This window comes from Amblyraja radiata, chromosome 37 (assembly GCF_010909765.2).
Source record: "Amblyraja radiata isolate CabotCenter1 chromosome 37, sAmbRad1.1.pri, whole genome shotgun sequence".
Lineage (NCBI taxonomy): Eukaryota > Metazoa > Chordata > Chondrichthyes > Rajiformes > Rajidae > Amblyraja > Amblyraja radiata.
Genome location: NC_045992.1, coordinates 18,871,852 through 18,887,756, shown reverse-complemented (window position 1 = coordinate 18,887,756; position 15,905 = coordinate 18,871,852). Strand labels below are relative to the sequence as shown.

Sequence of the window (15,905 nt, the reverse complement as noted above, 5' to 3'; positions counted from 1 at the left end):
GTTTCCCCTCATCTTCGTTCTAAATGCCTTACCACTTTTTCTTAAATTATGGCCACTGGTTCTGGACTCCCCCAACATTGGGAACATGTTTCCCGCCTCTAGCGTGTCCAAACACTTAATAATCTTATATGTTTCAATAAGATCTCCTCTCATACTTCTACATTCCAGAGTATACATGCCCAGCCGCTCGAAACTAACAACATACGACAGGCCGGCCATTTCATACCGGGAATTAACATTGTGAACCTACGCTGCACTCCCCTCAATAGCAAGAATGTCATTCCTCAAGTTCGGAGACCAAATCTGCACACAGTTCTCACTAGGACCCTGTACAACTGTAGTAGTGCCTCTTTGCTCCTATACTCGACTCCTCTTGTTAGGAAGGCCAACAAGCCATTCGCTTTCTTCACTACCTGCAGTACCTGCATGCTTACTTTCAGTGACTGATGAACAAGGAGCCCCAGATCCTGTTGTACTTCCCTTTTTCCCAACTTGGCACCATTTAGATAATAAGCTGCCTTCCTGTTTTTGCCATCACAGTGGACAACCTCGTGTTTATTCTCATTAAGCTGCATTTGCCATGCATCTGCCCACTCACCCAACCTGTCCAAGTCATCCTGCATCCTCATAGCATCCTCCTCACAGTTCACAATGCCACCCGGTTATGTGTTATCTGCAAAACTTCCAATGTTACTTTTAATCCCTTCATCCAAATGATTAATATATATTGTAAATAGCTGCGGTCCCAGCATCGAGCCTTGCGGTAACCCACTAGTCACTGCCTGCCATTCTGAAAGGGACCCGTTAATTCCTACCTTTAGCTTCCTGTCTGCCAACCAATTTTCCATCCATGTCAGCGCCTTACCACCAATACAATGCTCTAATTTTGCCCAGTATTCTCCTATGTGGGACCTTATCAAATGCTTTTGACAATTAAATACTCTTGACTCGACTCTCTGGAAAAGAATAGAAGGGTACGGACCAAAACGGGTAAATCCTATTGACGTAGAGGGCGTCACTGTCGTGGGTCATAAGGGTCCGTATCTGTGGTGAACATTTCTATATTTATTTGAATCTAATGTCGATGGCCTGTTTGTTCCGAGATGTGCGAGGAAATTACGAAGCATCCAAAGCTTTAAAACTGGTGCTGATAAGGGAGGGGGCGATGATGTTAAGAGCCATTTATTGAAATCCGGTTCCGGGCCGTAAGGGATTGATGGCGAGGCAGTGAGACACGCTACCGGAGGGAGAGTTCCCTTCATCGGAGACTCTGTGAAAACCGGGCAGTGACGTTTCTGTGCCAGTGATCTTAAGTCTCTGCATACTGACGATTACAAGGCCATTTGCAGGTACAGGATCAATCAAATCAATTATACCAAATGCATGCGGATCTTTACATTGAAATCAAAAGAGGTTAAAGATAGTCGAATTTATGCAGGCACTACAGGGCAGCTGGGAAATCATACTTATGGGTGCTGGCGATAGCGCGCTGGGAAGGAATCACCAGATGTAGAAGGGGTCCGTGGTGAACGTGACAGACAGATATTTGAAAGCCGGGTGCTGATAGAGATGACACCAATTATTGTGTGTAGGATGGAACTGCAGATGCTGGTTTACACCGAAGAGAGATAGAAAATGCTGGAGTAATTCAGCGAGCCGGGCAGCATCTCTGAATAAAAGGAATAGGTGATGTTTCGGATCGAGACCGTTCTTCAGACTGAGATTCAGGGATGTGGGTAACTAGAGGTATGAAAAGGTTCGGGACAAAGCAGAGAATACTCTGATGACAAACAAGCCCAAAATGGTCCATTGTTGGCTGAGGAAGAGGTAAAAATGAAGGGATAAGAACAGTGAAACTATCAAAACGACTGGGGTGGGGGAGGGACGGGGGGAGAGAGAGGGAATGGAAGGATTACCTGAAATTAGAGACATCAACTATCATACTTGCTGTGTTCTTAGGAATTACTTTAGATTTATTTAAGATGTTTCATTATTAGAGCAGGGTTTCCCAACCTTTTTCGTCCCGTTTACCCTTGGCAACTTTTCGAAAGTAAATTTACCCTCACACTGATTTGTTCAGTAATTGAGTTTACACTTCACCCCACCACCAGGACTGTTAAAACTTGGCCTGAAGGAGCTTCCTCACAGCTACAGGACTGCTTTGAAAGGACAAACTGGGTCATTTTTGGAAATCAGGACTTGGAGGAGTACACATTCACGGTACTCTTTTACATCCAGAACTGTGTTGACAACGTCACCGTCGACAAACTCATCCGGGTGCACCCCAACCAGAAGCCGACAATGACAAAATAGGTCCAAACTCTCCTCAAGGACCGCAACACCGCCTTCAGGTCTGGCGACAGAGCCCCGTGCAGCGCTGCTAGAGCCAACCTGAAGAAAGGCATCAGGGATGCCAAAGCGGCCCACAAGAGGAAGATAGAGGACCACTTTAACAACAACGATCCACGGCGGGTGTGGCAGTGCATCCAGCACATCACCAACTACAAGCCCAGCAACAGCACGACGGCCGACGGCGACGCCTCCCTGGCAGAGGAGCTGAACTGCTTCTTTGCTCGCTTCGAGGCAGAACCAGAAGAGCTCGTCACCATTCTCCCACCAGCCCCTAACAACAACAACTACACCCTCACTGTGCAGGAGCATGAAGTGAGGCGGGTGCTCAGGGCGGTGAACCCGAGGAAGGCTGCCGGCCCGGATGGCGTGACAGGAAGGGTTCTGAAGGAATGTGCAGATCAGCTCTCTGAGGTCTTCACCAAAATCGTCAACCTGTCCCTGTCCAAATCCATCATCCCACCGTGCCTGAAGTCTGCCACAATCATCCCACTACCAAAAAAGCCTGTTATCAGCGGCCTTAACGACTACCGGTCGGTCGCTCTCACACCAGTCATCATGAAGTGTTTCGAGAGGCTGGTCCAGCAGCACATCAAAGCCAGCCGCCCGCCCACCTTCGATCCGCACCAGTTTGCCTACAGAGCAAATAGGTCCACTGAGGATGCCATCGCCACTGCTCTTCACACTACACTGACCCACCTCGAACACCTATGTGAGATGGGAGCTATGTGAGGATGCTTTTCATTGACTTTAGCTTCGCCTTCAATACCATCATCCCCAGCAGACTGGTCACCATACTCATGGATTTAGGACTCTCCCAACCCATCTGCCTCTGGATCAAGGACTTTCTGTCGAACCGCCCCCAGACGGTCAGACTGGACCATCACCTCTCCACCCCCATCACACTCAGCACCGGCTCCCCACAGGGCTGTGTGTTGAGCCCCCTCCTCTACGCCCTCTACACCCACAATTGTGCCCCCGCCCACTCCACCAACACCATCGTCAAGTTTGCGGACGACACGACTGTGGTTGGACGTATCTCAGGAGGAGATGAGACAGCCCACAGGGAGGAAGTCCAAAGACTGGCAGCGTGGTGTTCAGACAACAACCTCATCCTGAACACCACAAAAACAAAGGAAATTATCATAGACTTCCGTAAGAACAGTGCAGCTCCCAAACCCCCTATTCATCAATGGGGACTGTGTGGAAAGGGTCTCAGAATTCAGATTCCTGGGCACACAAATTACGGTGGATCTCTCCTGGACTACAAACACCACCACAGCAGTCAAGAAGGCCCAGCAGCGACTCTACTTTCTGAGGACAATTTTCCACACATAGACTGGGAAACACATTCTGTAAATGGGCTGGATGGGTTGGAGTTTGTAAAATGTGTGCAGGATAGTTTTTTGCAACAATACATAGAAGTACCTACTAGAGAAGTGGCGGTACTGGACCTCCTGTTACGAAATGAGATGGGTCAGGTGGCAGAGGTATGCGTTGGGGAACAGTTCGGGTCCAGTGATCACAATACCATTAGTTTCAATATAATTATGGAGAGGGACAAAACTGGACCTAGGGTTGAGATTTTTGATTGGAGAAAGGCTAACTTTGAGGAGATGCGAAAGGATTTAAAAGGAGTAAATTGGGACAGTTTGTTTTATGGGAAAGATGTGGAAGTGAAATGGAGTACATTTAAAGGTGAAATTTTTAGAGTACAGAATCTTTATGTCCCTGTTCGGTTGAAAGGAAATCGTAAAAATTTTAAAGAGCCATGATTTTCAAGGGAAATTGGACACTTGGTTCGGAAAAAGAGGGAGATCTACAATAGTTATAGGCAGCATGGAGTAAATGAGGTGCTTGAGGAGTATAAAGAATGTAAAAAGAATCTTAAGAAAGAAAGTAGAAAAGCTAAAAGAAGATATGAGGTTGCTTTGGCAAGTAAGGTAAAAGTAAATCCGAAGGGTTTCTACCGCTATATTAATAGCAAAACGATAACGAGGGATAACATTGGTCCATTAGAGAGTCAGAGTGGCCAACTATCTGCAGAGCCAAAAGAGATGGGGGAGATATTGAACAGTTTCTTTTCTTCGGTATTCACCAAGGAGAAGGATATTGAATTATGTGAGGTAAGGGAAACAAGTAGAGTAGCTATGGAAACTATGAGGATCAAAGAAGAGGAAGTACTGACACTTTTGAGAAATATAAAACTGGATAAGTCTCCAGGTCCGGACAAGATATGCCCTAGGACATTGAGGGAAGTTAGTGTAGAAATAGCAGGGGCTATGGCAGAAATATTTCAAATGTCATTAGAAACGGGAATAGTGCCGGAGGATTGGCGTACTGCGCATGTTGTTCCATTGTTTAAAAAGGGGTCTAAGAGTAAACCTAGCAATTATAGACCTGTTAGTTTGACGTCAGTGGTGGGCAAATTAATGGAAAGAATACTTAGAGATAATATATATAAGCATCTGGATAAACAGGGTCTGATTAGGAACAGTCAACGTGGATTTGTGCCTGGAAGGTCATGTTTAACTAATCTTCTTGAATTTTTTGAAGATGTTACTCGGGAAATTGATGAGGGTAAAGCAGTGGATGTTGTGTATATGGACTTCAGTAAGGCCTTTGACAAGATTCCTCATGGAAGGTTGGTTAAGAAGGTTCAATGGTTGGGTATTAATGGTGGAGTAGCAAGATGGATTCAACAGTGGCTGAATGGGAGATGCCAGAGAGTAATGGTGGATGGTTGTTTGTCAGGTTGGAGGCCAGTGACGAGTGGGGTGCCACAGGGATCTGTGTTGGGTCCACTGTTGTTTGTCATGTACATCAATGATCTGGACGATGGTGTGGTAAATTGGATTAGTAAGTATGCAGATGATACTAAGATAGGTGGGGTTGCGGGTAATGAAGTAGAGTTTCAAAGTCTACAGAGAGATTTATGCCAGTTGGAAGAGTGGGCTGAAAGATGGCAGATGGAGTTTAATGCTGATAAGTGTGAGGTGCTACATCTTGGCAGGATAAATCAAAATAGGACGTACATGGTAAATGGCAGGGAATTGAAGAATGTAGGTGAACAGAGGGATCTGAGAATAACTGTGCACAGTTCCCTGAAAGTGGAATCTCATGTAGATAGGGTGGTAAAGAAAGCTTTTGGTGTGCTGGCCTTTATAAATCAGAGCATTGAGTATAGAAGTTGGGATGTAATGTTAAAATTGTACAAGGCATTGGTGAGGCCAATTCTGGAGTATGGTGTACAATTTTGGTCGCCTAATTATAGGAAGGATGTCAACAAAATAGAGAGAGTACAGAGGAGATTTACTAGAATGTTGCCTGGGTTTCAGCAACTAAGTTACAGAGAAAGGTTGAACAAGTTAGGGCTTTATTCTTTGGAGCGCAGAAGGTTAAGGGGGGTCTTGATAGAGGTTTTTAAAATGATGAGAGGGATAGACAGAGTTGACGTGGAAAAGCTTTTCCCACTGAGAGTAGGGAAGATTCAAACAAGGGGACATGACTTGAGAATTAAGGGACTGAAGTTTAGGGGTAACATGAGGGGGAACTTCTTTACTCAGAGAGTGGTAGCTGTGTGGAATGAGCTTCCAGTGAAGGTGGTGGAGGCAGGTTCGTTTTTATCATTTAAAAATAAATTCGATAGTTATATGGATGGGAAAGGAATGGAGGGTTATGGTCTGAGCGCAGGTATATGGGACTAGGGGAGATTATGTGTTCGGCACGGACTAGAAGGGTCGAGATGGCCTGTTTCCGTGCTGTAATTGTTATATGGTTATATGGTTATATGATCCTCAGGAAAAACAACCTGGAGGAGAAGCTGCTGGTGTCCTTCTACCACTGCTCCATCGAGAGTGCGCTGGCGTACTGTATAACCACATGGTATGCCAGCTGCTCTACAGCGGACAGGAGAGCCTTTCAAAGGGTCATCAACACCGCACAAAAAATCACTGGCTGCCCACTGTATCAGGGTCAGAGGGGTCTCACGGTTCTCCCAGCCAGGATGTCACGATGCAGCTCTCTCTGACTTTTGTAAATCTGCATTTGGAGTCTTGCATTCAACTCTGTTCTTCCTATTACAGGAAGGGCGTGGAGGCATCGGAGAGGGGGCAGAAGAGGTTTAACAGAATGAAAACCTGTATGCCATGCCTGGGAAAGGGCCCAGTAGCTACAAAGTGAGGCTTGACAGACTGGCATTGTTTTCTCTGGTTCATCAGAAATTCAGGGCAGAGGTATATAAAGTTAGGAGAGATATAGATAGGATAGACACTGAAAATCTTTATCCCGGGTGGAAATCACGTGAGGCCATAGCTTTAACGTGAGAGCGGTAAATTTTAAAGGAGATGTGTGGGATGGAGAGAGGCGGGTGCCTGGAATGCGCTGCTAGGTGGTGGAAGCAGATACGATAGTGGCATTTAAGAATAATATAAATATCTATTGCATAAAATGGGAATGGGGGTTTAGAGATCACAGGTAGGCAAGTAGATTAGATTAAAGATGATAGACACAAAAAGCTGGAGTAACTCAGCGGGACAGGCAGCATCGCTGGAGAGAAGGAATGGGTGACGTTTCGGGTTGACCCCCTTCTTCAGAGTAGATTAGATTAATTTGGAATTATGTTAGACCCTGATTTTGTGGGCCGAATGGCCTGTTTCTGAGCTCTTGTACTGTATGTATTATGTTAATTCGGAATATTCAATAAACCGATCAATTCAGCAAAAAACATATTTGAACCGATCAATTCAGCAATAAATATTTTGTTTATTTATAAATCAAAATGTGTAAAATGCATCTTGGATCTCCAGTTAAATTTAGAAGGAGGAAAACCTTCTCCCCGTCGGGGAATTAAACCCGGGCATACTGACCAATATACTAACGAGGATCCACCTTATGTTTTATGTTGTGAAGCAGTATAATGGACGTAGGTGGAAGGGTAGGGGGAAAGGAGAAATGGATGCGATTCGAAGAGGAAGGGGGGAAGGTGTTGTTTGTGGGTTAGTTACATAAGGTTGCAGAGTTTCATGTTAATGCCCTTAGATTTTCTTTGACCAAAAACCTGCAATGTTCAGATCCGGTCACTTATTCAAGTACATGCTCGTGTTGAATTCTTTAATAAAGGGGCGCTTTCATTTTCTAAACGCATGTAACCGGAACTGCGAGTCGTATTCTGTATTTGCTGTCACAAGCAGCAGCGGGACTATGCTCGAGTCACAGAGTCACACTGCACTGGAGACGGTTCCGTTCCCCACTCGCCGATGGAATAGTGTGGCCTGCCTTCTGTCTGGTTTACACCGCGTGCCGAAGATAGACACAAAAAGCTGGAGAAACTCAGCGGGACAGGCAGCATCTCTGGAGAAAAGGAATGGTGACTGAATGGGGAAGTCTTAAGAAGGGTCTCGACCGGAAGCGTCACCCATTCCTTCCACCCAGATATACTGCCTGTCCCACTGAGTTACTGCAGCGTTTTGTGTCTATCTTCGGTTTAAACCAGTATCTGCAGTTCCTTATTACACCCAGTGCCGTCAGCTACCCGTGTATTCACCCCGTGGACTCGCTCTCCTTACTCACCCTCCACTCCGACATAGACTTCCTCCAGAACAAAAACCCTTCGGCCCACTATTTCCATGCCGACCAGATATTGCTCATCTACTCGCATCCCATTTCCCACCACCTGTCCCGTAGACTATTACCCTTCAGTGATTATCAGAGATATCCCCCTTGTCGAGGCGAACTGGGGCTCCGATGTTAAAGCCCCCGGCGGGCGATGGTAAGTCCTGAGGCCGTTTAAGCCACGCCGGGCGATGTTAGGCTCCGGGTCCATGTCCTTAAACCCGCGATTCCAACGGGAGAAGTCGCCGTTGCGGAGCTCGGAAAAGCGGTCTCCCACCAGGGACCTGCGAGCTCCCGATGTTCCCGTCCACCGGGTCTGCGGCCGGTGCTCCGAACTCCAAATGTCGGGTCGCAGCCGCGCGCCACCACAGCTCTTCCCGCTCCGAAGTTGGCCAGCTCCGCGATGTCAGTTCCGCAGGCTCTGTAACTGGAGCCCTCAGGTTAGTCCCGGCCTGAGGTCGCCGCCGGCTCCACGGTGTTAGGCCAAACGACATCCGAGACCCGACAGGGAATAGTCGGTTCCCCGCACAGGGAAGAGATTTCAAACGGTTTCCCCCACAGCCCCCCACCACCCCCCACATATACACAGCTAAAAAAATAAAATAAAAACTAACTCAAGACATACATTTAACAAGACAAAAATAAAAAAGAGACAGACAACAAGAACACAGGAGCTGAACCATTGGCTCCACCATTTCCTGTTCTATACCATGGGGAGATGTTATGAGGAGAAAGCAGGAGAATGGGGTTAGGAGGGAGAGATAGATCAGCCGTGATTGAATGGTGGAGTAGACTTGATGGGCCGAATTACCTAATTCTACTCCGATCACTTATGACCAGAACGCAGCTTCATGCAGCAGAGAATGTTATGAATTAATAGGTCAACGGCCAAGCACAACGGGGACCATAACGTCACCCACGGATTCTGCAATAAAACTCATAAAATGATGCAATGAGACGAAGTGTTTGTTGAAATGTACGAAATAAACGTTGTGTACGCGTGTGAAGGGACGGTATTTTCACAAAAGTATCCATCGACAGAATAGCAGAGGATGGTTTCGATCCATCGACCTCTGGGTTATGGGCCCAGCACGCTTCCGCTGCGCCACTCTGCTCTGACAGAAACATTCTTAGCGTGTGTGCTCCTTTTTGCTCATTTCATTGCTTTCATCACTTACCTCACACCGTTTACAGGCTTTGCTTTCTTTCCTCACGTTCCCACTTCTATCTTCCATTTTTTCCTCCATCTTACTTTCTTTATTTCTTACTCTCTGCCCCAACCCGTTGTTATAACGGCGCTGTCTGTCCCGCTCGGATACACCGTTCCAGAGGTTTTCACAATGAATTTTAAATTATTTAAATTATCCCGTCCCAGCAGCCCTGTTGCTGAATATTCTGTTTATCTTGCTCTGTGTCTCTCCCACATTCATTCGGGCCGATCTTCCGATCACACTTCAATGTAAAAGCAGCGGGCACCGACTGAGCTGCAGCCGAGGATTCACCCACACCCGGCTGTTTATTTTGTCCAATCCCCAGATCCCATTAATTTCCCAACCCCGTCAATGCGATTAACTGAATACCAGATACCTCAGTGTTGAAGGGCCAGCAGATCACGTTGACTCTTTGCGGAACTTATCCGGTCCCCGGAGATAGACACAAAATGAATTGAATGGAATGAATTTTATTAGCCAAGTATGTATACATACAAGGAAATCGCCTTGTTGCCTTGTTCGCAAGTAAGAACACGATATATCTGGAGAGAAGGAATGGGTGACGGATACAGTAGATGAAGTTGGAGGAAGTGCAAGTGAACATCTGCCCACCTGAAAAGACTGTCGGGTTCCTTAGACGGAGTCGAGGGTGTGAGGGTGGGCGGGGGGAGGGGGGGGGGGGGGGGGTATTGGGAGAGGAAAGTAACTGGGAAGGGGGAGGATTGGGTTGGAAGCGTCGAGTTGACCAGGGAGTTGCGGAGAGTACGTTCTCTGCGAAAAGGGGTTGAGATGGGACCAGGGAGTTGTGCAGGGAACGGCCTCTGCGGAAAGCGGAAAGGGGTGGAGATGGTTCTTTAGACTGCAAATCGGTGGGGAGGAGGGGTGGTGTCCCATACTCGGATAGTGGACGTGGAGAATTCAGATGAAATTCCAATATTCTCTGCTACTAATCTAGATTCTGTCAGGATTGAAGTCCATTGTTCTCGAATTTGTCGCATATCATTCATAAGACTTTCAATGTTATGCTTCTCAATATCAAGTGTGGAATTACATGATTCAATTACCAGATTTGTTTGGTGGATCATTGTCAGTCTCTTCAACCATAAAGATGGCACCAGAACGTGTTCGAATCTAGACATTACTTCAAAATCCCATTCAGTTCTCTTCGAGATTGTGCTGTAAGATTTGGACGTTCAAGCTCAGTTAAATCTTTTCTTACAGAATCTAAATGTTGTGCAACAGGTTTTACACCGTCAATACGCGCAAACCATCTAGTATTGGACATTCCATGCAGAGAAATGGGAAGATGTAGCTTTCGAAATTCCCACCTCTGTGGACTGCTGCTGAACATATTGTACATTTGTTGAATCGTTCCAAAGTAAGTAGCTGCTTCCTTGCATGACGGAGCAGTCAATACCCATAAGGTTTATTGTATGGTTTCCACAGCTGGAGAAAATGCAGTTTGAATTAAGCTCTCGTACAACTGTTTGTACACCATTATACCTTCCAGACATATTTGATCCATTATCATAAGCTTGCCCAATGCAGACTTGAAAATCCAACTTAAAACCTTCTAAAATATTCAGTATTTGAGTGGCAATTTCAATCCCAGTTTTCTTGACGAAATGATCAAATAAAAATGAACCTTTCACCAATTGAAAATGTTGAACTATCTACAATTTTTGCATACCGAATAATCATAGTGGTTTGTTCCTTGTGTGAATAATCTGGAGTGGCATCGACAATAATTGAATAATATTAGGCATTTCAAATCTCATCAAGGATTTTCATTTGGACAAATTCTCCGAAATTGAATAAATTCATTTTGTGTGCGTGTAGAGAGATTGACATTCTCTTGTGACTTTCTTGTGATTCTCGCACGCGTTTTACATGTTCTGCTAAAGTGGGTCATATTTGCTGAGAAGCTCATTTATGCCAAGAAAGTTTCCATTCCCTATCTCCAAACTATTTATTGCCCTCCTTCCAATGCCCTCGTCTCTCTCACCAATCACCCCGCTTGATGTTTGGCATCCTCCTCCTCTCTTTCTATCCATCACATGGACCCATCTTGGCCGTGCAACTCTCACTCTCTCTCCCTCCCGTCCCCACAGGTGGGTGATATACGATGCTGAGAAAATATTTTCAATTTATTAACGGCCACAATATCTTGATACATGTACATCAACAAAAAGTCACAAGGTTGGATCTTCGTGCCACATATTTATTGCTGGGACATGTCGGTCGGTGTTGGCAGGTTCGGCCGAAGGGCCTGTTTCCACGCCATGTATCTACAGCATCAGCACGGACATCCGCAGGCACTATTGGACGGTTGGGCATGGCAATGAAGGAGTGTGGAAGGTGAGTCGTATCTAACTTTGGAAATAAACGGATGAAACAGGACCGACTGTCAACTGAAGTGTCAGTGTCGGGTGGGTGAGGCCGATCTTAGGGTCGGGAGTCAATGACGCCCAAACACAGAGGGAGATTACAAGAGATGAACCACGTTCAGCCTGGAGATCGGAAGGTGGTCCTTGGAAGAGCACGCTCAGATGTGGGAGATTGAAGGATCATTCTCGGCATTTTTTATTTCAGACGGACCTCGTTCAAGAAGCATATCGGGCCTGCGGTGGGAGATGGGACTATTGGTCGCAAGGCGGAGTTTGCCCAAGACCTGTCCCCATTGCGGAGTGAAAGTGCACAAACGGTCCCGGAGTGGAGTTCACATCAGATGGGTTCCCACTGAAGATGAGAAGGGGACGATTGGTACTAGGTCAGACTTTTCACCAGAGTAGTCTCCACTATGAAGGGAGGATGTGTTCTTAGCCGGAGTTTACACCAGACTGTGTACAGAGTCGGGACGACTAGGCAAATGTGCAGTTCTCAGTGTGAGGGGATTGAGGTCACGGAACCGTGGCCCTCGATGTAATCATCCGCCCAGAAAAATCTGGTGGTGAATGTGAGGATCACGAGCACGACCAGAGAGGTTGCATCCGCCTGTAGGATGCTCTCATCGCGCGCATTTATTCATGAGCCGGAGCACTGAAGCGAACGGATATTTCACCGCTCCCTTCATCTGCTCTCTAAACTTGGACTGGTTTGCCACGTAAATAAATGTGTTCGTGCAGCAGCCGAGATCACTCAGCCAATTCCTGACGTCGAAAGCGATGTGAGCAGCGACATTCGGAACTTTTGAATTTCCTCTGATTTTATTATAGACGAAGTGTGAAACCAACGTCAGCCATAGTACGATGAAGCTGCCGGAGATGGTGAAGAGTAAAACCACAGACTTTCTCCTGCTCTCCATCTCCGGGTCACTGCGGCTTTCCTCCTTGCTCAGACCCCTCAACCCCTGACGGACTCGACTAGCCACTAAAATTTGGCGGACTATCAGACCATTGAGCATTAGAATTACAACGAAAGGGACCAACGGATTGGAAGCCTTGTTGAAGTAGTTAAATGCCTCCCATCCGGGGGTAGTTTTAATACTGGACAACGTTTTACAGCCCCATGGGACATTGTCGATTATCACAGCGGGTCCACTTACGAAGTGGAAAGGGACTTTTTTCAGAAGCATCAGAACGCCGCCTGTTGCGAGAACCGCGGCCGCAGTTTTCCCGGTGCAATATTTTGTTCTCAGCTTCTGGCAACAAATGGCGACAAACCGATCAAACGTGAAAGTGACGGTGAACCAGACAGAACAGTCTTTAGCTGCATACTTTAGCACCAAGGTAACACATAACACAGTAAACTCCACCGAAAGTAATATATTCGGATCTGATACAAAATGACCTCGATGATGAGGACCAGAAGATCGGCCGCTGCCATGGCCACCAGGTAGCGAGTAGTGCAGGTGGAGAAGCCGCATTTTCCCCGGGACAGAATCACAATCGCCATTAAATTCACTGCAGAAAGGGAAGTGAACGGATACTGGGCATTGGAGTCATAGTCATAGAGTGATACAGAGTGGAATCAGGCCCTTCGGCCCAACTCGCCCACAGCGGACAACAATGACCCAGTTACACTAGTTCCACTTGCCTCCGCTTGATCCCTATCCCTCCAAACCCGTCCTATCCATGTACCTGTCTAATCGTTTCTTAAACGATGGAATAGTCCCAGACTTAACTACCTCCTCTGGCAGCGTGTTCCATCCGCCCACCACCCTTGTGTGAAAAAGTTACCCCTCGTATTCCTATTAACTATTTTCCCTTTCACCTTGAACCAATGTCCATTTGTCCCCTATTCCCCTACCCAGGGCAAAACACTCTGTGCATCTACCCGATCTAATCCTCTCATGATTTTGTACACCTCAATAAGATCTCCCCTCATCTTCCTGCGTTCCATGGAATAAAGACCCTACCAACTCAACCTCTCCCTATAGTGCACACCCTCTAGTCCTAGCAACATCCTCGTAAATCATTTCTGAACCCCTTTCAAGCTTGACAATATCTTTCCTATAACATGGTGCCAAGAACTGAAGACAATATTCGAGATGCGGTCTCACCAACGTCTTATGCAACTGCAACATGACCTCCCAACTACTAGACTCAATACTCTGACTGACAAAGGCCAAAGTGCCAAAAGCCTTTTTGACCAACTGATCTACCTGTGACTCGACCTTCAAGGAAATATGCACCTGCACGCCTAGATCCCTCTGCTCTACAACACTACCCAGAGGCCTACCATTTACTGTGTAGATCCTGCCCTTGTTCGACGCCCCAAAATGCAACACCTCACACTTTTCTGTATTAAATTCCATCAACAATTCTTTCGCCCACCTGGCCAATCGATCCAGATCCTGCTGCAATCGTTCACAACCATCTTCACTATCTGCAAAACTACATTTGTATCATCAGCAAACTTGCTAATCTCGCCCTGTGTGTTCTCATCCAAATTATTGATGTAGATGACAAACAGTGAGGGGCCCAGCACCGAACCCTGACGCACACCACTAGTCACAGGCCTCCAGTCCGAGATGCAAACTTTCAACATCACCCTCTGCTTCATTTCATGGAGCCAATTTTCTATCCATTCAGCAATCTCTCCTTCAATCCTCTGCGATCTAACCTTCCAGAGCAAACTGCCATGCGGAACCTTTTCAAATGCCTTACTGAAGTCCATGTACACAACATCTACAGCTCTGCCCTCATGAACCTTTTTGGTCACGTCTTCAAAAAATTCAATCCGATTTGTGAGACACGACCTCCCACATACAAAACCATGCTGACTATCCCTAATCAGCCTTTGCCCATCCAAATGCCTGTATATCATATCCATCAGAATACTCTCCAGTCATTTCCCCTGTAGCTCTTCTTGAAAAGAGGCACAACCTTTGCCACCCTCCAGCCATCCGGCACCTCTCCTGTATTTAAGGACGATTCGTAAATTTCTGCCAGGGCTCCCGCAATTTCCTCTCTAGTTTCCCACAATGTCCTCGGATATATCTGATCAGGACCTGTAGATTTGTCTATCTTCAAACACGACAGTAACTTCAGTACTTCTTCGACGGTAACATTGACTACTCTCAAAACACTTCCAGTGACTGCTCCAATTTCTTCCGTCCTACGGTTTTTCTCCTCGGTATGTGCAGAGGGAAAATACTAATTTAGGAGCATGTGGCTCAATCTCCTGTGGCTCCACACCGAGGTGACCGCTTTGATTCCTGAGAGGTCCCACTCTCTCTTTAACCCTTTTCCCCCTTATGCATTTATGAAATATTTTGGGATTGCCCTCAATGCTACCCGCCAGAGCTATCTCCTGGTCCCTTTTTGCCTTTCTGATATCCGTGTTAGTTTCTCCTTAGTTCCCGAAACTCCTCCAGGGGTGCACTTGATCCCAGCTGCCTACACTTGTCCCATGCAGCCTTGTTTTTGATTAACGTCTCAATTTCACTCGTCAGCCAAGCTTCCTTACGTTTGCCTGCTTTGCGCTTCACTATAACCGGGACGTACACATCCTTAGCTTTCTTCAGTACACTTTTAAAAACATCCCACGGCCGATGTTCATTTCCCCTCAAATAACCTGCACCAGGGAACTTGAGCGAGACCGCAAGATGGCGCCTGCCTGCGGAGCTCCAGAACAGAAAAGGTTCACCTACAACTTCTATCAACTCACCTGGATCAGGGAAACGGCAGTAATCGGTGCCGTTTCACACAAGCTGCTTGGGCAGCTGCAAGCGCTGGCAATTTCGCGTCTCCCGCAGCTGCGGGAGCCACGCTTTAAACTTTCCCACGCTGGCTGTAAAACTACTGACCTGACTGAGGATCCCAGGTACGGTACCTGGAGACCCCGGGATGACCCACAGAGCCGACGGGCTGGATCTTCCAGAAACAATGAAGCTGGAGCTGCCGACTTTGGGGGAACCCCCGATCGTAACGGAGCTGGAGCTGCGGTCTATGAGGAATGCCCGGTCCAGCGCAGGTCCGCAGAAACAGCAGTAAATACAGTACCTGGATTCAAAGGGGAAGCCTCCATTGTATCCAGAAACGTGGCCGACGGGCAGGACTTCAGGTCAGACTGAAGCGCAGGGGACCGGCCCCCTCTCCCTACTATCCTTTTGGCCAACGTACAGTCCCTTGAAAATAAAGTGGAGGACGTAAGGGCAAGGCTGCTTTATCAAAGGGAGCTGAGTGAATGCTCTGTGTTCTGTTTCACAGAGACATGGCCCACCACCAGCTCCCCAGACTCAGCGGTCCAGCCTGAAGGTTTATCCATCCACCGTACGGACCGCACACT

The 15,905-nt window shown here is 46.9% G+C and overlaps 1 non-coding gene across 1 annotated transcript; it reads right to left on the bottom strand.

The window, feature by feature from the left end:
- Positions 1-9,005: 9,005 nt before the first annotated feature.
- trnam-cau lies at positions 9,006-9,077 on the bottom strand. The gene has a single exon. It is a non-coding gene; the product is annotated as a tRNA-Met (tRNA).
- Between the last annotated feature and the right edge of the window lie 6,828 nt (positions 9,078-15,905).